This window comes from Rattus norvegicus, chromosome 5 (assembly GCF_021556685.1).
Source record: "Rattus norvegicus strain SHRSP/BbbUtx chromosome 5, alternate assembly SHRSP_T2T, whole genome shotgun sequence".
Classification (NCBI taxonomy): domain Eukaryota; kingdom Metazoa; phylum Chordata; class Mammalia; order Rodentia; family Muridae; genus Rattus; species Rattus norvegicus.
The window spans coordinates 168,230,819-168,255,299 of record NC_141538.1 but is presented as its reverse complement, the minus strand read 5'-3'; the positions used below and the strand labels follow the sequence as shown (position 1 = coordinate 168,255,299).

General features: G+C 49.3%; 1 protein-coding gene and 1 pseudogene across 12 annotated transcripts in view; one reads left to right on the top strand and one right to left on the bottom strand.

The window, feature by feature from the left end:
* Positions 1-24,481, top strand: part of Camta1 (calmodulin binding transcription activator 1) — an 836,898-nt gene that overhangs the window by 164,939 nt on the left and 647,478 nt on the right.
* Positions 7,323-7,674, bottom strand: LOC148006178 (oocyte-expressed protein homolog; annotated as a pseudogene).

Genomic DNA, 24,481 nt, shown 5'->3' with positions numbered 1-24,481 from the left:
AGGCTTTTCTTCTTCAGAAGACCAACCTCGGAAAAGCCCCCCGGGGGTGGTAACCTACTGAACTCCCCCAGCGCCTGTTGGGTACTGTCAAGCACTGGCCAGGGCAGGAGGTCCCTTCAATAGGGTTGGGCTAACACAGCTGGGACCTGCAGGATAGGGTAGATTTGTTAGTTAATTAGGTTTCTGTTGCTGTGATAAAGACCGCGAGTAAAAGGTATCTGGGGAAAGAAAGGATTGGGTAGCTCAGATGTCTTCTTTACAATCTGTCATGGAGGGAAGTCAGGGCAGAAGCTCAAGGAAGGAAGGAAGGAAAGAAGGAAGGAAGGAAGGAAGGAAGGAAGGAAGGAAGGAAGGAACCTAGAGGCAGGAACTGAAACAGAGGCCATAGAGGAACAGTGCTTCCTGGCTTGCTCCTTATGGATTGCTCAACCTGCTTTCCCTGATTTCTTATATGACCTACATGGCCACCTGCCCAAGGGTGGCATCGTTCCCAATGAGCTGGACTCCTTGTCTTAGTTAGAGTGTGACTGCGGTGAACAGACGCCATGACCAAGACCACTCTTATAAGGACAACATTTAGTTGGGGCTGGCTTACAGGTTCGGAGATTCCGTCCGTTATCATCAAGGCAGGAGCATGCGAGAATCTGGGCGGATGTGGGGCTGGAGGAGCTGAGAGTCCCACCTCTAGGAGCAGACTGGCTCCCACGTGGTTAGGAGGAGGGTCTCATTGCTGACCCGCACCGCCACACACTTTCTCCAACAAGGCCACAGTTAACAGTGCCACTCCCTGGGCCAGTCATATTCAAACCACCACAGCCCTCCATCAATCATGATCAAGAAAACGCCTCGCAGACTTGCAGGCCAAGCTGATGAAGGCACTCTCTTAGCTGAGGTTCCCTCCTTCTGGGGGACTTGAGGTTAGGTTCTGTTGACACATGACTCAGCATAGTTGGCCATTGTCAAGTGCTCCTCCACCCTCGCCCCAATGGGCAGGTACCTTCCTACCATCACTGGGTGTCCAGAATCCTATTCCAAAGGTCTAGGCTTCTCTCAGACCAACAAAGAATGCTTCAAAGAGCCGGGGGGGGGGCTAAAGGGAAGGGCGTCTCTCTGGGGGTCTTCAGTGAACCCCAAGAGCAGTAAGCACAGGACAGACATGGAGATCTCCATCTTTCAAAGTGCACTTGGAAGCTGAGGGCCCAGAAGTACTTCCTCTAGGTGATGCAGCCACAACACACACAGGCACCCAGGGGAGGGGGTGCTATTCCCAGGTATATGGCTCCCTCCTCTGAGCCTGCTGGGGTCAGCTGGCTGCATATGCAGACGCACACATACTCAAGGGGCCAACTTTAAGGAAGAAACTCGGATTCTGTGTAGACATAGTGGCTGGCACAGTCCTGTGAGTCCCATCCATTGGAAGGTGGAGACAGGAGGATCGAGTGTCCTAGTTCAGCCTGGGGTACCTGTCTGAAAAAGCAAGAGACCAACACAACTCTGAACCACTACAACAAAACTCCCAGCCGGTTACCTTTCTCTTGTGATAAACACAGCGGACCAAAAGAGCACATGAGTTTATTTGGGCTCACAGCTCCACTCGGGTGAGAGTCCACAAACTCAGGGAGGTTTAGCAGTGAGCCGTGAGCCTGGCGCCAGGAGCAGGAAGTCCATCTGATCCTCCAACGTGAATTACTGAGCAAATTGAAAGTAGGCTGAGGCTATAGACTCCTAGAGCTGTCCCTAGGGACAGATTTTGCTTCAACAAAGCCTCCCATCACCTCTCCAAACAGTGGCACCAACCCGGGCCGACTGTTCAAACACTGGACCCTATAGGGGACGCTCCATTCACTGGACACTTCAAACCTCTGCATTCCACTTTGTTTTTTAAAATTTATTTTTTATTTTTTAGATTTCTTAATCAAAGATGAGGTCAAGAGATGTTCAAACGAAGAAACCGGTGGCAACTGCCCCGGTTACCCAGTTTCTGCTCTTTTGTCTGGGTGCCTTTTCACGGCCACGTTCTTCCCACCTTTCATTAGCCAAGTGTATAATACATAGTTTTCCCCGCTTAACACACGACCTATTTTATTGTGTTTCCAAATAAACACAGTTACACGTTTTAAACACTTGCACAGTCCAAAGGCCTCAGGGCCGGAAGCTGGGCTCTTCGACTCTCTGCCTACTGCTGCTACACTGAGTTGTACCACAAGCTCACAAAGCACACACACACACAAGCTCACCAGAACATACTGCCAAGCACATGGGTAGGCAGCGTGTGGCCTCCCCTGGACATGAACTTCCCTAGATACTCTCAGGGAGAGGCATTTGGAGGCTGCTGCTAGGCAACCGCTGCCCTCTCCCACCCTGTCCGAAGGTAACTGGGACGTTGCTTGGAAAGTGAAGCTGGACCTCTTGTCTACCTGCACCCTTGGAAGGTGGAAGGAGCTGACTCATCACTACTGAGGGCAGCACACTTCAGTTCTTCATATTATAGGTCTTTGGATCAGTTTCTGAGGTTACTTATTGTTCTCTTCCTTGAGAGAGAGTGTGTGTGTGTGTGTGTGTGTGTGTGTGCACGCGTGTGTGCATGTGCGTGTGTGTGTGTATACATCTACATCCATGTGCATGCACGAGTATATGTAGGTGCTCATATGTGTGTGTGTATACATCTACATCCATGTGCATGCACGAGTATATGTAGGTGCTCATGTGTGTGCATGTGTTTGTGTGTACATGTACATGGACACGCATGCATGTTTGTGTGTGGAGACCAGAAGACAGTCTCAGGTGTTTCTTTCCTCAGGTGCTGTCCACCCTGTTTTTTGAGGCAGGATCTCTCACAGGTTGAAACTCACCAAAGGAGTCAGGCTGGCTCCCCAGGGAGCCCCAGGGATCCCTGTGTCTCCACCATGCCTGACTTCATGGCATGGGTGCTGGGCTCACTCACATTCAGTTCCTCCTCCTTGTGTGACAAGCACTTCACCATTTGCTTCTCCAGCCATCATCCCCATGCTCTGCTGCTCTGGATGGTTCGCTCTCCAAACCCTCCTGGGAACAGGGTTGTAAGCTCTCTTTATCCTGTGTTACCTCCCCTTTAATTCCAGAAAGTATGTGAGTGTGTGCGTCTGTATGTCTGTCTGTGTATCTGTGAGTGTGCTGTGAGTATGTGTGTGTGTCTATGTGAGTGTATGTGGGTGTCTTTGTGGGTGTGTGAGTGTGTCTATCTCTGTGTATATTGTCTTTGTATATGTGTCTTTGTGTGAGTGAGTGTATGCGAGTGTGAATGGGTCTGTATATGTGTATTCTGTGCATTTGTAAGTGTCTATGCATGTATGTGTGTCTGTGCATATGTGCATGTGTGTATCTGTATGGGTGTATATATTGTCTTTGCATCTGTGTGAGGGATTGTATGTGTGTGTGTGTGTGAATGGGTGTGTGTCTATGGATGTGTGTATGCATGTGTGTGTGTATGCATGTATGAATGCATGTGTGTATGTGTGTATATACATGTGTGTGTCTGTGTGTGTGTGTATCTGTGTATGTGTGTGCATTATATTCTAGTAAATACTTCCTGCCTGGACTATTTTGACCATATCCAAGAGTGGATTTCTAAGACTGATTCCCATATCTTGTGTCCCCTCCCTCTTACCCCTCGCCTACACTGTGGCTGTACCAGTGCCTGCCCACAGGAACGGCAAACCTATGGGCTCAGGGCAGGGGCTCCTGCCCTCCTTTCTCTCTTTCTCCTTCCACCTCTTCCTGATCCTTACACACCAGTTCGACAACCTGGGGAGATTGCTGGCACCCTGAGGTCCAGGGCCTGGCTTGTGTGAAAGAGTCTGGGGTCTTCTGTAGATGTAGGTCAGGCCATGTAACTGAACTGCTGGAGGATACCCCTGTGGTACATAGTGAGGATCACTAGGAAGACTTCAAGACTCACTGTGAAGAGGGCAGAGTCGTGAATGAGGAAGACTTACGATGAAGAGAGAGGGCCCACTGTGAAGCAGGCGGACTTACTATAAAGGGAGGATGGAGGGTCTGCTGTGGAGAGGGAGGACTCACTAGAGAAAGGGAGGACTCACTGAGAAGGGGAAGGACCACGGTAAAGCAAGAGGATCTGTGCAAGGAGAAAAGGACCACAGTGAAGAGGGAGCCCCCTGAGCTTCATACACAACACCCGACTCACGGGCTTCTTCCCAACTCTCTTTCTGTCGCAGGCAACCTGCTGCTGCTTTCAGAGTAGAAATTTTCTCCCAAGGAGAACAAAAACCCGTGCCATCTAATTTAGGCTCGGGTGAGGGAAGGGGGCTGCTAAATCACCTGTCCTGGTGCCTTTTGTGAGCGCGTTATATTATTTAAAAAAAAATACTTTCACCGGGAACCTGATACACATTACAATCTCTGTGCATTTATTTTCTTTTAAGAGCACATATAATAAAGCTCAAAGTTAATAGCATGAAAATAGTTTCCACAATAGCAGTTGTAGCAAATCTTAGAATCACAGGGCGAAGGTGGCTAGACGGAGCGAGGCAATTACGTCTATTATTAGCCATGGCTGGGAAGGATTGATGAACAGTGGGGCTGTGTGTAAGCAGAAGCCTTCAGACGTGAACTACATTTTAATAGTGGAATTCTCATAGATTATAGCTCCCTTCATTAACATTTTCACACACCGCTGACTAACAAATGAGGAGAGAGGCCTTCTGCATGCGTGGATTTATTATACTCCGGATGCTCCGGGTACCTCTGTGCACGGGCAAGAGTTTCATCTTCTAATCTCTGACTGGGAGGATTAACTCTTCTCAGGCTGACTTCTTTCCTTCAGGAATGGGGGAACGTTCTGGAAATGCGAACTCTGCACATTATAATTATTTGTGTGTGTGTGTGTGTGTGTGTGTGTGTGTGTGTGCAAGTGCATGTGAAGACCATGTTGGGCATTATTTTCACTTGATCTCCACCTAAATTTTTGAGCCAGCGTCTCTCACCGAACCCAGGGCTCACTGGTTTGTTAGGTCGCACGGAAAGGGGCTGCAGAGAGCCATCTGTCTCTACCCTACTGAGTGGATATTGCAGACATGTGCTCCTTACATGGCTTTTTTTGTGTGTGCTGAGGGTCACACTCAGGTCCTCCTGCTTGGGTGACAGATGTTTTACCACCTGAACCATCTCCCTGGCCCCCTGTGTACACTAACTTTTAGAGAAGCCACTCTTGGATGTTTCCCGAAGCCCGCCACATTTCCCGTGTTGGTACCTGCAGGTATTGTCACAGCTGGGAGGGTATTGGGGTAGACCTGGGCTGTGTCGCCTGCCATCATGACTTCCTTGGCAGGGTGGTCTCTGCAAAGATCTTCCCATTCAGGGGTTGGAGGTGCTCAAGGGACGTGGTGCTCCTCAACTTCACGGGTGATCATCTGGTATATTCCTGGTCACAGAGAGATAGTGACTCAGCCTTCTGTTCCCTGCATGGCAGGGCCATAGTTAAAATCTGACAGAGAGAATCTTGGGAAAGTCTTGGTAGACAGATAAGGGGAAATCCTTTGGTGAGGATTTGGGAACTGGCCGCCTGCAGAGAGGTTTCTGATGTAGTTTAGGAAGGAAGGTCCCCGAGTCTCTGTGGCACCTTCCCTGAAGGAGGGATGGGGAACACGGAGAAGGGGACTCTACTCTTCAGCCATTTCCTTCCGTACCATGCAGCCCAGAGTGGCTTCTGTGCCTTGGTCTTCTGTAGCTTAGGGGGCTCAGGCTAATAACAATGCTACACCAGCAGTGGGAGCTTCCCTGTTTCCCCTCCTCCCTGGGAACATTAGCCCTTAAATAAAATCGATCGACCTAGGCAGGACATGCTTGGAATCTCTAAGAGAATCCTCCAGTTGGGGTTCTCTCAGTGAATGCCGAGCTCTGCAGGGATGAACAGAGAGCATCCACCCAGGCTACCAGGGAGCAAAGGGCCTAGGTTATTCTGGAAGCTGGAGTTTCACAGCCCCCCCCCCCCCCCCCGCATCCTGGCACCCCATCAAGGGTTAGGGAATGCAGGAGGCGGGGCTTGTGAGGAGGCGGGGCTGACGCAGGCCCAGCTTCATTCTGTCTAATCAGGAGCTATTGAAACATCCTTTCAGCAGTGTATGCCGCAGACTGACTTCCACACAATAAAGCCGGGGAATTGTACAAAGCAATACTTCTTAGGTGGTGGGTACACAGATGGAAACTCATTTAATGAGCTACAAGTCCCCAAATAGATTCTCGACTTCTTGTAATTACCCTGGAAAGAACCTCAGTAGAAACAGAAAAAAAGCTTTCTGGGCTCCACCACCCCCTGCATTATGACAAGTACTTTTCTCCATCCTTTCTTTGGGCTGCCTTGTCAGAAATGAGGTGATGAATTCTTACTGACCCACACGACAGGTAGGACTGGGCCACACAGAATCGAGTCAGCAACCTCTCCCGTCCTCCCCCTCCTCCCCAGGTCGTGAGAATGGAGATGTTTGCAGAGACTTAGGTAATATGCAGAGCAGCTCTTTAGAAACGGTGCCGGATTATACGTTTTTAAAAGTCATGTATATGCTTGTCTGTATGTGGGTACGTGCACACGAGTGCAGTGCCCCGAGAGGCCAGAAGGGGGTGCTGGTTGCTCTGCAGCTAGAGTTACAGGTGGTTGTGAACTGCCTAAGGTGAGTACTAGGAATTGAACCCAGTACCTCTTGCAAGAGGATTCACGCTTAATTGCTGCGCCATCTCTCCCAGTCTAGAATGGGTTTTTATATGGTGTGTTAGAGCCACAGTTCTCTACAGGAACAGAACCGATAGAATGAATACACACACACACACACACACACACACACACACACTACATATACATATATATGAGATTAATTTGATTGGTGTCTTAGGGTTGCTCTTGCTGCCATGAAACACCATGACCAAAAAGCAAGTCGGAGAGAAAAGGGTTCTTTTCGGCTTATACTTCCAAATTGCTGATCATCGTCAACTCAGGCAGGGCGGGAATCCGGGGGCAGGAGCTGATGCGGAGGCCATGGAGGGTGCTGCTTACTGGCTTGCTCTTATGGCTTGCTCAGCCTGCTTTCTAATGGCACCCAGGATCACCAGCCTAGGGGTGGCACTGCCTACAGTGAGCTGGGATCCCCCACATCAATCACTAATTAAGAAAGTGCCCCATAGGCTAGCCTGCAGCCCAACCTTCTGGAGGTGGTATGTATGTATGTATATATAGTTCTACAAATTGTTATTTGCAGAGAAAAATAGAAGGTGCTTATGAAGGCCGGTAAGAAAACACGCGTAGTGATTTGAGAATCCATCCATGTTTCTCCTCACGCCAGCAGAAGCGGGCCGCTAGCCAGCTTGATTCTAATTTGACCTCTGATACTTGGGTTGCTTACAATTGAGGAGGCACGGACTTTCAAGAACTCTTCAACTTGTTTCATCTTCATAGCTCTTTGGACTCCGTTTTCTTGGCGCCAGGCCGCCATTTTTCAAGAGAATATTTTTCATTCGAGTCTGTGCACCGAGTCATCCAAAGATGGTGATTTCAGCTAGGTTCCCAGAGCTGGCTGAGTCCAATCTCAGCAAGGCCTGGCTCATCCACTCTATTTCCGCGATTTCGGCTTGGTCTGGGCCAATGGTCCTTTCTGCCACCCAGGCTTCCATGTAGAGCACCACAGGATTGCTGAGTTCCTGAACTGGGAACCACCAAGGCTGCGCATGTGCGAGGTCGCAGGGACACAGGCGGGGCGCTGGGAACCACCAAGGCTGCGCATGCGAGGTCGCAGGGACACAGGCGGGGCGCTGGGAACCACCAAGGCTGCGCATGCGAGGTCGCAGGGACACAGGCGGGGCGCAGGGAACCACCAAGGGCGCATGTGCGAGGTCGCAGGGACACAGGCGGGCGCTGAGCAGCTTCTGAGAGTCAGGTGTCGTGAGTCGGTTTTTCTGGCTTGTGGAACTCTCAGACTGCAATCATGAGGAGGTGTTTTCTTAATTGAGGTTCCCTCCCCTCAGACAGCTCTAGCCTGTTTAAACCGACATCAAACCAGCTAATGCAGTTGGCTTACCTGAAGTGTGCTGGGTAGATCCCGGATGGGTCTGCACATGCTGGAGAGATGTGTGCGGGTGCTGGGAAGACTGGTACCCAGCAGCTGCGCAGACCATGATGCCGGATGTCTCCACAGTCCCAACTGGTTCGGAAAGCCTGGAGGAAGCCAGGATTGCTGCTGCTCTTCGGTCCTGGATGGAAGTCCAGCTGTGTCTCTTTGCTGGTTCCAGAGCCAGTCAAGTTGACAATCAAGATCAGCCCCCGTCCCCGGGCTGAACGGTATCAAGATGCATTTAACCCAGGGCCTTAGGAGCAGTCAGTGAAGAATCTGTCTGACTCCTGGGAAGGCTGAGGGGGCCCTGATTTTGGAGAGCCAGGTAGAGCATGTGGGCTGGATGCCAAGTGGTGCCTCAAGTCCACAGGCTTTCTTGAAAAGTTGTTCCTAGAGGGGAGGCCATTGGCAGAGTTGGACCAGGATATTGAAGATGGAGTGGACAGAACCAGCTGATGGTGCTTAGCAAGGAAGGTGGGAGCAGGGTCAGGAGTCACCTTGGGCAACCCCACCCTCAGGGGTCTGAGGCAGGAACCATCTGGGACCATGTTCCTCCTCTGAGGAGACATGTTAGCAGTGTGTCCGGCCTCTGCCGTGTATGCCACACTCCCTGAGTATCCTAACCTGTTCCATATTTATTATGGGCAACAATTTGACTAAGGGAGAATTTAGATTAATAACATTCAGGCCAGAGAAGTAATTTCCTTAGAGAAAGCGATTTACATGCACTCTGCCAGAAAGAGCCGTCACCGGTCTCTTGTCGTGTCAGCTCAAATAATGAAGTTGAAAATAACATGGGAGGTTAATAGGTCTGAGTTATCTCCTTAGGACTGAAAAGGAAGAGTTACCGTGTGGAGGCTGCTTTGCATATTTCCAGTGGGAATTGAAAGGGGTTTCCCCCCCTCTTCCTTCCCCCAAACAAGATTTATGAGAACCCATGGCTCAAGGTATCTGCCAAGTTGCTGCTTCTAAGCAAGACAGTAGCCTCTTCATCTGGTGGATGCCCTCACCATTTACCAAGAGCCCTCTCCCCAGGGTGACTTGCTGGGAAAAAAAATCAAGTTTGCTCTGAAGGGAAATTCAAAGGCTCTGGAACCTGGAAGGCCCACTTTGCTAACTAATAAGGCAAACTTTAAACCTTACTACCTAGAAGTAAAAAAACCAAACAAACAAAATGATATTATTCAAACCGGGTAATGGTGACACATGCCTTTGATCCCACCACTCAGGAGGCTGAGGCAGGTGCATCACTGTGAGTTTCAGGCCAGCCTAGGCTACATAGTAACAACCTGTCTCAAAAAACAAAAAAACAAAAAAACAAAAGGAAACCAATACCTCAAACACAAAAGCAATGAACAAAAAACAGAAAGATAGCTAGTATTCCATGTTGATTCATTGTCCCTGTCCTTGCCTCTAGAACTGGGTTTAAGGGATGTGGGGACACAGACCTGGGGGAGGGGAGGGAGGAGAAAGCCCAGAACGACTTCTGGCTCCACCTCAAACAAGAGGTGGTCTTCCATAGCGTCTCACCCAACACTTCTGCTAACATACCATCGGCTGCCTTTGTCTGCAAAGGGCTTGGGAGGGGTGTCTGGTCCTCAATTCCTCCTTCCCTGGTAAAAGCAGAGTGTCGTTGCTCAGGAAGAAGTTGCTGCCAGTTTTTAAAGCACAAATGCTTAGCAGATTATTTCTAAACCTTGTTTCACGTTAAATGTGGGCTGCGAACGCTCCTTTACACACAGCTCCAGCCGTGTCCCATTTACTTTTCTTCCTCCCCTTCAATATTATAATGAAAAATTCCAGATGTAGAGAATGGCTAAAGGCCTCGCGTGGCTCCCTCACTTGGCATTTTGCTGAGGTGGGATGTTATCCCTCAGCGGGAGAACGCTTGCCTAGCGTGCGCAGGCGGCACTCCAGGTTCAATCCCTGGTACTGCCCCTCCATCGTTGCTATATTGCTTTATCCAGAATCCATTCGCCGAGCTATACTAATTGATGCTCTTCACAGTGAGAGAAAGGTAACTGCACACCGCCTTGAAATATGTTGCTATTTATTTTCTCTTTAGGTAAAATTTCTCTATAGAAAGATGCATGATCTCACGGGCCATGTATTAAGTTGACCAGATTCATGGAACAGTCCCATAATCCCAGAGTGTTCTTTTAGTATCTCCTAAGTCAGCCCAGCACCAGGCAGCCAGTGTTTGTTTTTACTCTAGTTGATTTTTGCATGTTTTTTTTTTTATATGTGTGTGGGCTGGGTGGGCATGCTTGCCCATGTGTGCACACCTGGAAGCCAGAGGCTGACACCCAGTGTCCTCTTCACCAAGCCTGGAGTCATCAGTCATCACTGTAGCTACACTGGCTGAGCAGCAAGCCCTGGGGATCTCCTGTTTCTGCACCCTCAGAGCTGGGCTTTATAGGCTCGTCTGGCTTCTCCTTGGGCTCTCTGGGGTCAGAACTCCGGTGTTCATGACTGAGCTTCAGGTGCATTGCCCGTCCTCTGAGCCAGATCCCCAACATGACCTTTGCCTCTTCTTGAACCTCATACAACAAATTCCCGTGCTCTGTGCTCTGAGGGAAGATGGTCTCACTGCGCAGGCTTCGGGGATTGCTGTAAGTTGTCATGCCCTCTCTGCCCAGTGGTGTTCCGTTGTCTGAGTGAGCGGCGCTGTGCGTGTCCAGCCTCTAGTTGGCTGTGTTCTGTGCAGTGCTGTTATGAGTAAAGACACTGGGACTATTTTACATGAGTCTCTTGGAAGGGCACATGTTTTTGTTTCTTTTGGGTAAGTGCCTAGGAATTGGGGGTGTTGTGTTTTTATTTTCTTAAGGGAAGAGAGAGCACGCAGACTGCCAGAGAGAAAAGCTCCAGTGAAGACGCTTTCCTCGAAGCCCGATGGCCCTAGCGCCGCTGCTAGGGCCTCTCATTTCCTTACACACACTGTTGCTCGTTTCTCTCCCCCTCCCCAAAGAATAAAACACCCCCTCAGTCTGCCCCCTAAAGGGATGGCTGTTTCTGCCAACAGACCGAGCAGATTCTAGTTCTCCTGCGCATGTGCCAACATTTATCTGGCATCTTTAATGCTGGCCATTCTAGAGGGTTCGGGATGGATCTCAGTGTGGCATCGAGGTACATTTCCACAATGACTGAGCACTTTTTCTTTCTTTTTGTACTTCTTAAGCATCCACACATCCTTCTCTGCGACGTGTCTGGTGTCTGTTCTAATCTTTTGCCTGTGAAGGTCTCTCGTACTCTCCTGCTGTTGGCTCGCAGGAGTACCCGTGTGCACAGTAGCTACTGACTGTGCTTCGTTAAGTATTTCAGAGTGTTCGTCCCAGGACACCGTCCACATATCCGTTTTGATGCTGTTATCTTTTCCTGAGCTGAAGTTTTTAATTTTGCTGAGGGATGATTTATCGCTCCCCTCTGCGCTCCCCCCCCCCCAAACTCCTTGCAGCTCTCGCTTCCTAGCTCTTTCTCCTTTTTGGTGTGGAGACACTCTCTTGTGTGTTTTTCTGGAAGGCTTCTAGCTTTAGTTCTGTTCTCTACCCCTGACTAATTTTTAGTGTATGATTCAGGGAGGGACATAGTGTTGCTCTTTGCCTCATTACGTTCTGTTTCCTTGTGTCCTGTGTGTATACACACGTGTGTGCATGCACATGCACACCACGGCATGTATATAGAGGCCAGAGGCCAACCTGGGGCATCTGGTTTTCTCCTTCCACCAAGAGTTTCTGGGATGGAACTCAGGTTTTGGCCTTGGTGGAAGAATCTTTCCCCCTGAGCTGTTCTTGCCGTCTCCAGCATCTCTTTTGTTCAGATGTCTGTTTACTTATTCAGCACTATTTACTGAAAAGGTGTTCTTTTCCCCCTGGGGTGGTATTAGTACCTTTGTCTAAAGTAAATTGACCATACAAGGGTGTCCTTTCCCATAGAGGAGAGACTTAGGTAAGGCTTCTGATTGGTCACTGGAATGTGGGCGGTTTCCTCTGCAGGAGTCGGTTTGCTCATTCTATCAAAGTGAAAGCATAGCTGAGAAGGCTGATGTTTCTGTCACCTCAGAGTCAGCAACCATGGAGCCACCCTTCTCGTGACATGGGCTCTTCTCCTGCCTACATCCTTAATAATTTGGGCTTGTTTTGGGGACTCTATGGGTGACACGAGGTGGAGACTTGGGACTCTGGTCATTCTCAGTGAGGGGCCTTCTGTTTGAGCCGAATCCACATCATAGACTGTTTGCTTGCCTGGCACACCAGGGTCTTTGTTCAGGTAGCACCCACCAGGTGTCTGTCTTATCTCTGTCTGTGTGTCCCTCTGTCCCTCCCTTTCTCCTTTTGAGATAGACTCACTCTCACTCAGCCTCTTGAGTGCTGGAGTTCCGTGTGAGCCCTGGGCCCAGCTCTCTGACTCTTAAAGAAGGACTTGCAGTTTTCTTAGTGTTTGCCACACTGTGACACTCACCGAGACCTGCCACAGACAAAACACTAAGAAACCAACAGAGGTACAAACTCATTATTCCTCCTCTTCCTCTTCCTCCTCCTCCTCCTGCTATTCCTCACTCTTCTTTCTGCTTTGGTTTCTTTTTTGGAGTTTTCAAATTAAAAGAAAAATCTGTTGAGGTGGGCATCTGATGGCTCATAACTATAATCCTGGCGCTCAAGAGGCTGAGGCAGGAGGATTGCCATGAGTCTGAGGCCAGTCTGAACCACAAGGGGAAGGATGAGACCCTGTTTCCATCACATGATTAGAACTGGAATGTTGGCTGTCGGAGAGTTGATCCAATGTGAGTTATTCCTCTGTTGTTGGAAACAGAGTTCTTCGTGTCCCTTAGCTTTTGACAAAGTGCCCTCACGTGGCCTAATCGCGATTCTCTGTCATCCATGCAAAGGTTGGTTCCAGGACCCCAAAGGCACCAAACCCTCCAGCCTTTCATAGAATGGTGGTGAGTTTGGTTCTAACCAACAAGACAATCATCTAGGTTTTTAAATGGCTCTAGCCGACTCACGGTACTCAGTCAGTAAGAATGCTGTTAAACACTGTGCAATATTCAGGGAACGCTGATTAAAAAACAAACAAACAAAAAGTTGTCTGCACATATTCAGCAACTTTCCACAAAGCGTTTTCTGTCTGTGAATATCCGTTCAGTCTGTGGGTTCAGAACTCTGCGGCTGTGAAAGGCTAACCGACCGACTCAAATGTTTCCTTCAGTGTGGATCAATGAGACGTTTTTAGTTTGCAGACATAATGAGTTTGCAAGCAAGCAACCCTTTTGATAGCCATTTAAAATGATATTTTAAAGAGATTTATTTGTTTTTATTTTCTGTGCACATGTTTTGCCTGTACGTATGCATGTGCACCAGGTTTGTGCCTGGTGCCTGCGGAAGCTAGAGGAGTGCATTAGATCCCCTGGGACTGGAGTTACGGGTGGTGTGGATGCTGGGGACCGAATCTGGGTCCATTGCAGGAGCAGCCGGGGCCCTTAACTGCTGAGTCATCTCCCAGACCCCATGATGTTTTTCATTCTTTGAAAATTTCATGTATTTATACAGCTTTTTGCTGATACCCATCCATTGCTGAGCCCTCCTCTCTTTCAGTAACCAAATTCCATTTCCCCTCAAACCTCATGGCCTCTTCCCTTCCCCTCCCCACCCAGTCCCCTTTCCTCTCCTTCTTCCCTCCCTCTCTTCCTCTCCCCCTCCTCTTTCTCCTCACCTTTCTTTCTCTCTTTCTCCTCTCTCTCTCTCCTTGCCCCCTCCGCCCCGTCTCTCCCCCAACCTGCTCTCCTTGTTTCTTGTCAACTTGACACAAACCTGGACAAATCTGGGAGAAGGATTTGCACCTGTGGAGTTGCCTCACAGATTGTCCCGAGAGTCTGTTTGTGGGTCATCGTCTCAATCCACGACTGAAGTGGGAAGGCCCAGCCTGCTGCGGGTGGTGCCACACCCCAGCCTGTGGTTCTGGAGATACGAGAAAGCTAGCTGGACTTGAACCTGGAGAGATAGACAATATGCAAAGTTCCTCTATGGGCTCTGTTTTAGTTCCTGCTGCCAGGTCCTGCCTTAATTTTCCTCAGTCAGCTTGTGGTGGAGGATGTTAGCCAAATGAACACGTTGTCCCCCGCGAGTTGTTCTTGGCCAGTGTTTTACCACAGCAATAAAAGATACCTTTTGAGTTCAGTTAGTGTGGCCCACATGCGGCATGGGTGCGGGGCCATCCATTGGGGCGCCAGTAACCTGCCAGTGGTCACCTTCCGGGAACTAAAGGAGTTTCCCTCTCCCTCTTTCGGTAGTCTCAACTGCCAATGGCTGGGTTCTCAGGAGTGGGGCCGGAAGTTTGGCTTGACCCTGTATAGCTAACCACAGCTGCTGTGAGTTCCCGGTGGTCAGAAGTCAGCGTTTGTTTCTCAGCTCTCCTCCCCTTCTGTTGGCTCCCACATTCTTCTCACTCCCTGTTCTGTGATGTTCCCTGAGCCTTGGATGGGGGAGGGGCGGAGGGGGTTGGGGTGAATGGTGGGGGGTTGTATGGTGGGGGTGGATGGTGGTGTAGTTGACCTCCCCAGACCGTTTCAAGTCTCTGCATGAACCACAGCCCGGCCACAGAGGGAGGCTTCTCAGATCAACGCTGAGAGCAGCACAGATCTAGGTACAAATGTAGATTTCCAGAAGGCAGTCTAATAACATGACAGCAACGTCGTTCTTCATTTTAGATTCTCTTAGGGTCCCAGTCATGAAAATGGATAACGCCGATTCTCCGACTCTGATTGGAGCCCCTCCCCCCACTCAAAACTACCAACATCCCTTGGGTGAATTCTCTATACATTTGTTAGCCCAACCGTAATAAATCTCTTTTCTTTGTTTTGCTCCTTTGTGTGTGTGTGTGTGTGTGTGTGTGTGTGTGTGTGTGTGTGTGTGTATGTGCATGAGCCATCAATTTCTGAGAGGGATATGTTAAAGTCTCCAAAGAAATCTCTTGATTTATCAGTTTCTTTCTGAGGCTTGGCCAGTTATTACTCTGCATTTTCTGAGGCCAAGTTCTTAGGCTCGTATCTTTTCACGACGAGCCTATCTTCCTGAGTTATGGGCTCTTTTCAGAAGCATCTACTACCCCTCTGTCTTACATCTCTGTTGGCGGGCTGCCTGGTGTTCAGTTTGAGGTCTTTATACCTTTCTTCAAATACTGGTTCTTAGTTGACCCTGTTCCATTCCTATTCACCCCTGCCCTTGTGTATTCACCCCCATCCCCTGCCTCATCACCCCGCCCCCTACCTCTTCACCCCGCCCCTGTCTCTTCACCCCGCCCCCTAACTCTTCACTCCGCCCCTGCCTCTTCGCCCCACCCCTGCTTCTTCACCCCGCCCCGCCTCTTCACCTCGCACCCTGCCTGTTCATGCTCAGCTCGTGATAGGAGGTTGGATAATAGTCTCCTCCCCAAATTTCCTTTAAAAACTTAAGAATCTCTATTCCTTTCTTGATGCTTCCTGGGCAAGGTTCTTCCTCAACCCGCGGTCAGCTCACTAAACTACCCTTCAGCTACCTATCAAATGCTTCTTTTTAGGAACAGAATATGCTAAGTCTGTGCCTTTGCTTGCGGACTGGCAAGTGCCACACCTGTCCCTCTGCATCGACCCCACTACCTGCCTTTATCTGATGCCCTTTGGTCATGAGGAGCCTGACTCCCTAGAGTCTGTGAGTGACCCATCTCCGCCACTCCCTGAAGACTTCCTTCACACACCCTTTCTCTGAGCGTCCAGCTCCACCTGGCTTCCTCAGTGTCCTATTTGTCTTCTCTTGCTCCTGCGAAAGTGTTGGGGCCACACCAGTGGCACTTTGCGTCTGTCTTGCCCTCTGATATCCCTCATGCATTTAGCCGAGGCACCTGACAGACACCAACTGATCAGTGCATATTTATAAATGAATCAATTATAACATTATAGTTCTGTTTATTTCGCTCATGTATTTTTAATAAAGTCATCTTTTATTGGGTGTCTGTGTATCAGGGAACACGCTTGGATCTGTATATTCATAATATTATTCAAGTATTTTTATCCATCCCTCCATATTCTTATATTGTGATAAAATATACACACCATAGAACTTGCCATTTTAAGCATTTTATGGGTACAGTTCAGTGGTATTAAGTGCACTGTCCTCACCGTCTATCTCTAGAACTCCAACTTCACGAGAAGTAATTGTTGTGCCCAGACTGTCCACCTGGATCTTGGCGACACCCACATTCCCAGCATGCCCCCTTCCCTGGGGCTGTTACTTGGATCCTTTGCATTCTGTCCTGCCTTGTCAGCCCTGCCGACCCACATCCTCAGAGGAAGCTACTCTGCTTAGATGCTTCCATGAGCGGTTGCTACTCTGAAAGGAACGTGGGCCTGAGCAGTGCGAGAGGGAGGGCTGAGACCCTCCACTGGGTTCTTTCTGAGCATTTGAGAGAGCTCAGGGGTGGGCGTTGCTCTAGAGTCTAGGTGGAGGTGACCTGGTATTGTGGCACCTGCTTTCAGGTTCCATTCTCCCGTCCTGGCCAGATCCCTTTAAAGTGCGTCAGCCCTTATTGGAATGTAGTTCCCATGAGTGGAGGGAGAGGTCGCCATGGCCTATACTGATTGTCAACTTGGCAGCCTCTATATTACGCAGCAGGCAAGCCTCTGCGCACACCTGTGGGGGTTATCTAGATTATGTGAATTCTAGGGGACAACCTACCGGAAAAATGGTGCCTTTCCCTGGGCAGGGCATGGCCTTTCCTGCTCTCTGCGCAGGCGCAGTGTGAGCAGCTGCTTTATGCCCGGCTGTACCTTCTTCATCATGGACTGAACCTCGAACTATGAGCCAAAATAAAACTTCTGTCACGGGTTGCTTTTGTCAGGGTACGTTTTTAAAAATCACAGCGTGCATGTTTTACATGCTGTTTATTTTTAAACTTCTATTTTGGGGTGTAGACCAGCAGACTCTAGCAGGGGTCCGGTGTTTTAGTTCACCTCCTCCTGGATATAAGCCGGCTCAAGGCACTTTAAAGCATTGTTTATTTATTTGTTTATTTCTATTTTATGGGTGACAGTCTTGCCTACGTTGTGTCTGCGCGCCATGTGCACGTGGTTCCTGTGGGGGCCAGAAGGGGGCGTTCAATACAGAGAACCGGAGTTACAGAGACCGTGATCTGGGTGGGTGCAGGGAACCAAACCCAGGTCTTCTGCACATTCAGCCGGTACTCTTACCTACTGAGCCATCGCTCTAGACCCTTCAGGCACTTCTGAGAAACCACCCTTATTTTTTTTTTTTTTTCTTACATGGCAGACGGGACTTAAGAGCTGGCAGATATGGTTCCTCTCCAATTAACTCTATCGTGGTCACAAGCCGTGCATTTAGGAGATGTGGACCAACCCGCAGTCACTTGTGTTGGTGCATGCGCACACTGACTCTGTTCTTCGTGTCTCTCATTGCTGTGGAGTAACTGCAAGTCCTTCCTCAGCAACATTTCCCTCTTGGTGATTGCTGACCCCTGGACTCCATGAGGTCAGGATGTGTCGCTTTGCTCATTGTCTTGTTTGCCCCCTCCCCGTCCCCTGTAGAGAATGGCTGCCATGGTTAGTACCTCCGAGTCCCTTCCTGCAGCCTTAGCCCGTGTGTGAACGTGTCCAAATCTGAATGCTCAGCACCCTGCGTGGTGACCTGCCTTTTTCAAGCGCTTCACGTGTCAGGAGGTTCTTGTTTCTGTTGATTTCAAATGATGTCCTGCTGGATGGTTTTATGTCCGTTTGATACAAGCTAGAGCCGTTTTGGAAGATGGAATCACTTTGAGGTGAAATAACCAGGACTGGACACTCAGCCACACACACACACACACACACACACACACACACACACACACACACACACACACACGTTCTGATCTAGGCAGAGAGCAAAATCTTCGCTGCCTTCCTTGCTCTTGCTTGTTCTTGACTTTTTCCTTTTAAAGTGAATGTGTGTGTGTGTGTGTGTGTGTGTGTGTGTGTACAACAGGGCTGTGCTAAGCCTGTGTGTGCAACAGGATTGCACCAAGCCTTTGTGTGTGCCACAGGGCTTGTACTGAGGCTGTGTGTCTGTATGTCTCTCTGTGTCTGTACAACAGGGCTGTGCTAAGGCTGTGTGTGTGTGTGTGTGTGTGTGTACAACAGAGTTGTACTAAGTCTGTGTGTGTGCAACAGGGCTGCACTAAGCCTGTGTGTATGTGTGTGTGTGTATCTGTACAACAGGACTGTGCTAAGCTTGTGTATGTGTACAACAGGGTAGTACTAAGCATCTCTGTGTGTGTGTGTGTGTGTGTGTGTGTGTGTGTGTATGTGTGTGCATGTAAGGGGCTGTCTGTATGTGGGTGTGTGCACATGTGTGCAGGTGCTGGTGGAGGCCAGAAGAGATGCCAAGTCTCTTGGACCTGGTGTTACTGGCAGTTGGGAGCCACCGGACATGGTGCGGGGAGCTGACTCTTGGTCCTTTGCAAGCGCAGTGGGAATTCTTAACTTTCCTTCTTATATTTGACTAAAGGCAACCGAGTAACTGCATGTCAAGCCCTCACTCTTCCTGTTAGACTCCCCCCTTCTGCCCTGCGTCCCAGTTGGGAGACATTGTGAACCCATAGACAGACTCTTCATTCTCGCAGCAAGCTTCCAGAAAGTAGGGGTCGAGAGCCCCACCCCACGGACTGGTGTGGACCATGCTCCAATAAAATAGTGTGGAATACGCTGACATAAAGAAGTGTAGCCCCAGGGCTGGGGACTTAGCTCAGTGGTAGAGCGCTTGCCCAGCAAGCACAAGGCCCTGGGTTCGATCCCCAGCTCCGGAAAATAGAAAAAAAAAAAAGAAAAAAGAAGTGTAGCCCCCACCCTGTGACCCTGTTCACTGTGTCACACAAACCCCCACCAAGGTCTGTTTCAATTGCTATTCGTGGGATTTCAAGAGAATATTCTTTCCATTTTTATTCAAGGCACTAAGAGAAAACCCCATGTTAGGCTGAGGGCAGGGCCTGTAGCATGCGTGTCTGGGCCAAACTCTGGAGTCCCATCAAAGCTTTGTGAATTCTGGAGCTCAGCTCACAAACCTTCTCGACTGTCCCACCACCTAGTCCAGGGACTTCACCTAGTTCACAAGGACTGCACGGAGACTGTGCAGTTTTGTGGCAACCCAGAGCTCTGCAGAATGCAGGGTTGGCGACGGTTTGTTCCATCTCTCCCTGGACAAAGCTGAGCGGAATCCTGGGGCCACAGCTTCTGTCCAGGTCCTCCTCAAGCTCTTGGCCCACAGTGTTTCACAGGCCACATCTGAAGCGAGCACATTCCCTGACAGCCACGGCGGGGAGACAGCAAACTGGTGCTTGTTTCTCTTCTCTGCACTGTTAATGTTTTCTGAATGATTTTTAAAAAGCCCTCACCCCTTGCTTTTGGGCGGTGTCTGTGTTATTGGTATGTCGGTATTCGTGTGTATGTGTGCATGTGTTTGTGTGCACATGTGCACACGTGGAAGCATGACGCTGGTCTCATGATCATTCCCTACATTATTCATTGAGCAGAATCTCTCAGTTGAGCCCGAAGCTTACAGACACAGCTATCCTGGTGAGTCAGCTTGCTCCAGGGATCCCCCAGTTTCCACCTCCTAACAAGGGAACTTATAGGCAGGTTGCCACACCTACCTGCCCTTTAGGTAGGTTCTGGGGACCTGAGTTGTGTGGTCCTCACTCTTGTATGGCAAGCACTTTAACTCCTGAGCCATCTCCCCAGCCCTCAAAGAGGTTTATTCTCTGTTCCCTGATGGTTCAAAAGAACAGTACCAGTGTTTGCTCAGCTCCGATGAGGACCTCATAAGCCAGTGGCATGGCAGAGCACAGGAAGGAGAGTGCACTTACCTGACAGGAAGCCAGAGCACGGGGAGGAGCCATGTTTAACCTCTTGTGAGGGCGGGCACCAGCATAGCCTATAGACTTCTCTTTAGGCCCCACCCCTAAAGATAGCAAAACCCAATCATAGCAATCCAAGTCTTCAAAATAGAGGAGTTTCTGAACTTCACTGTGGTCAGGGACAGTGAAACTGAGTAGGTGGGAACCCTTAAGTTTCTTTGACCACTGCTTGGTGACAAGGCATTTATCCACTGAGCCATCCCACACCCCAGAAATTGTTATATGTATATGTGTATGTGTATGTATATGCATGTGTATGTGTATGTATACATATACGTGCACACACACACACACACACATCAGTAGTGACTTTTAGGCTAGGAGATGGTATAGTTGGTAAAGTGATGTGTGGTTGAAATCATGATGACCTGAGTTTGAGCCCCAGAACCCAGGATTTTAAAAGAAACCAGTCAGGGTCATTAGTACTTGTGATGCCAGCCTTGCCAGGGAGACAGAGACAGGTGGATGGATCCCTGACTGGCTAGTCAATCCAGCCCGGATCAATGAGTTCTAGGAAAATGAAAGAAAGTGTCTCAACAACAACAACAAAACCCCAAACCAGTCACCCAAGGTTCATGGCTGTGGTGGCTTGAATGAGAATGTCCCCCACAGACTCATATATTTAAATACTGGGTCCCCACTTGGTGGCGCTGTTGGAGGAAGTGCGTCTTTGGAGGGTGGAGGTGAGCCTTGAGTTAAAGGACTGACACCGTTTCTAATTTGTTTTCCCTGCCTGTGCCTGTGGTTCAAATGCAATCTCTCAGCTTCTTGCTCAGCTTCAGGCCTACCTGTTGCCTCCTCCCTGCCATCATGGACTCCAGTTCTCTGAAACCACAAACTCAAATAAACTCTCCCATGGTGTTTTATTACAGCCACCGAAAAGCAACGAATATGACAGTGTAAGAAATGATAGCAAAGGTCATTCTGGGTCCTTAAAGCCACAGCTCCCAACAAACTCCCCCATGTACCCCCCCGAACAAACACCCTCATCCACTCCAAACACCCCCATCCACCCCCCAACAAACTCCCCCATGTACCCCCCAACAAACATCCCCCAACAAACACCCCCATCCACCCCCAACAAACACCCTCATCCACTCCCAACAAACTCCCTCATGTACCCCCCAACAAACACCCCATCCACCCCCAACAAACACCGTCATCTACCCCCAACAAACACCCCCCCAACAAACACCTTCATCCATCCTCCAATAAACACTCCCCTGACAAACACCCCCATCCACCCCCCAACAAACTCCCTCATGTACCTCCCAACAAACACCCCTCCAACAAACACCCCATCCATTCTCCAACAAACACCCCCATCCACCCCCAACAAACACCCCATCTACCCTCCAACAAACACCCTCCCCCTCTACGCACTGGCACACACATGGAGAATGTTGACTTTCACATACCAGCAAGATCAAAGCCGTGTTCTGGCTCAAAGAAGCCAACAGCAGAAGCTTCTAGCTTTCCAGAAGCATGAGCGTTGCTCCCTTGGAACAAACAGGCAGCATGAGAGGTGGTGCGAGGTCTGTCACCACACATCAAACAAGAGATTATCCATCATCATTATTTTTATTTTGAAAATTATCTCCCCAAAGGAGTCAGGCTATGCGGTGTGTCTCAGATGTATAATTCCGCCTCACAGTGTAAGCTGTTTGGAAGTGATTTGGGCACAAGAATGCGTCTAGTTAAAATGACCTTCCTAGCTTTCCTCAAAATAAAAAATTGCCCAGCATGCCTAGGAAATGGGAATTATGGTGGACACTACATTATTCTCTAGATGGATCATCTGACAAATGAAAACTCCCCCATCTGGTTAACGGTGAAGAACTGTCTATTTGAAGAGAGAATAATTTCCAAGGAGCAAAGGGACCCAGCCTAGTGGGTTTTGTTTGTTTGTTTCTTTGTTTTCATGGTATTTTTTCAAAAGTAGGGGTTTGATTTCAATTGCTGTGTGTGAGTCAGCTGGGGCCTCAGATGGAGAACTGGTCCAGGAAGGAGAGGTATGCGCTTCAGAGTGACTTCTAAAATACCTACCTGGGCACTTGCCCATTCAGCTCGTGCGGTTCCTTCTCGTTGCTACAATATTCTCTTCAGAATGTTACCCATTAACTCTTAGTTTATTGTGAAACCTCAAACACACACATACAGATCACATGAGACCATGGACATTTGATGAGGGAGAGAGGCGGGGGTGGGGTGGTGGATGGGGGATGGGGCGTTATTTTCTCCTGAAGATGTATTTTTATTATTATTTATCATGAGTATGTTTGTATGTGTGTGTGTTGGAGTGGTATGTGCCCATGGAAGCCAGCAGAGGGCTTTGGATCCTCTGGAACTTGAGTTACAGGCCACTTTAAGTAATTTGGAATGGCTGCTGGGAACTGAACTCAGGTCCTCTGAAAGAGCAGCAAACACTTTTAACTCCGGACCCTCCCTCTGCCCCTTCCTCCTTTCTGAATATATAATATATATATTAAGCCCATTTTAGTCACTGCCCTCAGAAGTCCTCTCTTTATGTCTAACATTGTTGCCATTGTCTGGTGTGTGTGTGTGTATGTGTGTGTGTGTGTGTGTGTGTGTGTGTGTGTGTGCGCGCGCGCGCATGCAACACTCACCCTGAAGTCAGGGTTTTGGGCCCCATCTTGTTGGACATTGACCCACAGTCTAGACTGAGACTCTGTTTGCTAATGGCTGACCTGGTCTGAGAACTTGCACTAGGTTCCTTGTGAAGCTAAGAAGGAGCCTACCTCTGGGGTCCGGGAGGGTTAGCAGGAAACACTCAAGAGCTGCTCAGCAAGATAACTTGTGGAAGGAAGTTACCCCTTGCTACCTCTCTCTCTTCCTTCCTGCTTTCTCTGCTTTTCTTTTCTATTTCTTCTTTCTGGAATATGGCACCCCTCTGAGCCAGAGGCTGAGGATTATGGGTGAGCAAAGTTGGCTCATCAATGCTTTTCTGAGTTAGCTTGGTGTGAGAGAGAAATCTGGTTACTATATAAACGATCCCAGAAAGCAACATATTAGCAAGTGTGGGCTTCGAGGGGAATACCACACACAGGCAGGCTAGGGCCAGGCTAAGAAAGGCGGTGGAAGTCTTCCTGCAGACCGGAACCTCTAAATGGAGGAAGGAAAGATGAGAAGGAAGTTCCAGAAGAGAGAGGCGAAGAGAGGGCATTGTTTTCCATGAAAGCTCTACCACACCTTATATGCGCAGAGTCCTGAAAGTTCACCCCCTTGTGGGTTCTACACTCAGACCAACACAGCCATTTGTAGAAGCCCAGGGCACAAGGCTGGAGGTCTTCTCTCGGAGAAGCAGATGCTGGAGTGGAGCTGGTGTCTGGGAGATACTGCTCAGGGTCAAGGGCTGGGGTCGAGGGAAAGGAACTTTGAGGCTGGGGAATGTTGAGGAGTTACAGTAAGTCTGAATTTGGGATGTCGGGAAGAGGAGGACAGGAGCTGATTCCTGGCTAGGGGCGGCTTGAAGAAAATTTGGGAATTGCTTCACAGACCGGTCGTGTTCGTGATGTTTGGGTTTGAGAAACTTCCAGGTTTAATTTTAGTTGTGCCTTGGGCAATGGGTTGTCCTTCAAATCCTGGATAAAAGAGCTGGTTGGAGAAGACATTTCTAAGACGGAGGGTTTTTTTTCCCCCATTATAAACTAATAAATGCTTGGGTTATGTAAAAAGTACAGAGAAGGGGAAAGCACAGGGAAAAAAAAGCAGCATTTTACCGCATTGTGGCATTCATCCTAGAAACCTATGGAAGGCGGTGCCGGCTGCGTCTCCCTCATTGTTTATCCGATGAAAAACAGAACAGAACAAATCCAGCCCTGTTGGTCCCTCAGAACCACCTGAGGCTCAGGTGCAGAGAACCAGCGCATTAATGATGAGGGAGATGGTGTCCCAGAGGGGAGACTCCCAGCTCCAGGCCTGGCTGAGGTGGAAGCTGCGGTGGAAGCTGCTGCCTCCTGCTCGGGCTCCCTGAGCTGTCTCCTCTGTTCCCCAACCCCAGCCTTTAAGGATAGGGGTCTGTCCCTCAGTTGTGGGAGCCATACGCCTTTCTCCTTTGCCTCCACCCCACTCACAAGCTGGGATTTCTCCTTTACCCCCTCCTTTTGGAAACCAAGTCATCAAGGCGGCTACCTCACGAAGTTTGTTTTCTGTTTCCCCGATAGTTCATTTAGTTACTTGGGTTTTACTTTCTCCTTCCAGAGAGGATTTGTGGTAGCCCGTAATAAACTGCACTTTCTCAGCGAGGCCGACCAGTGGAGGCAGCGAATAAAAACGGAGCGTTAGGAACGCTCACAACTGATTTGCATAGCCCTGTCGTAGGCTTTCTGGCTGGGGCTTGGTACTGAGGGACTGAGAGTGGAGGATCCTGGGCTACAGTTTGGGGACATTTATTTATTTGGAATGAAAGAAGGTCAACCCTGAGGGCTCAGTGG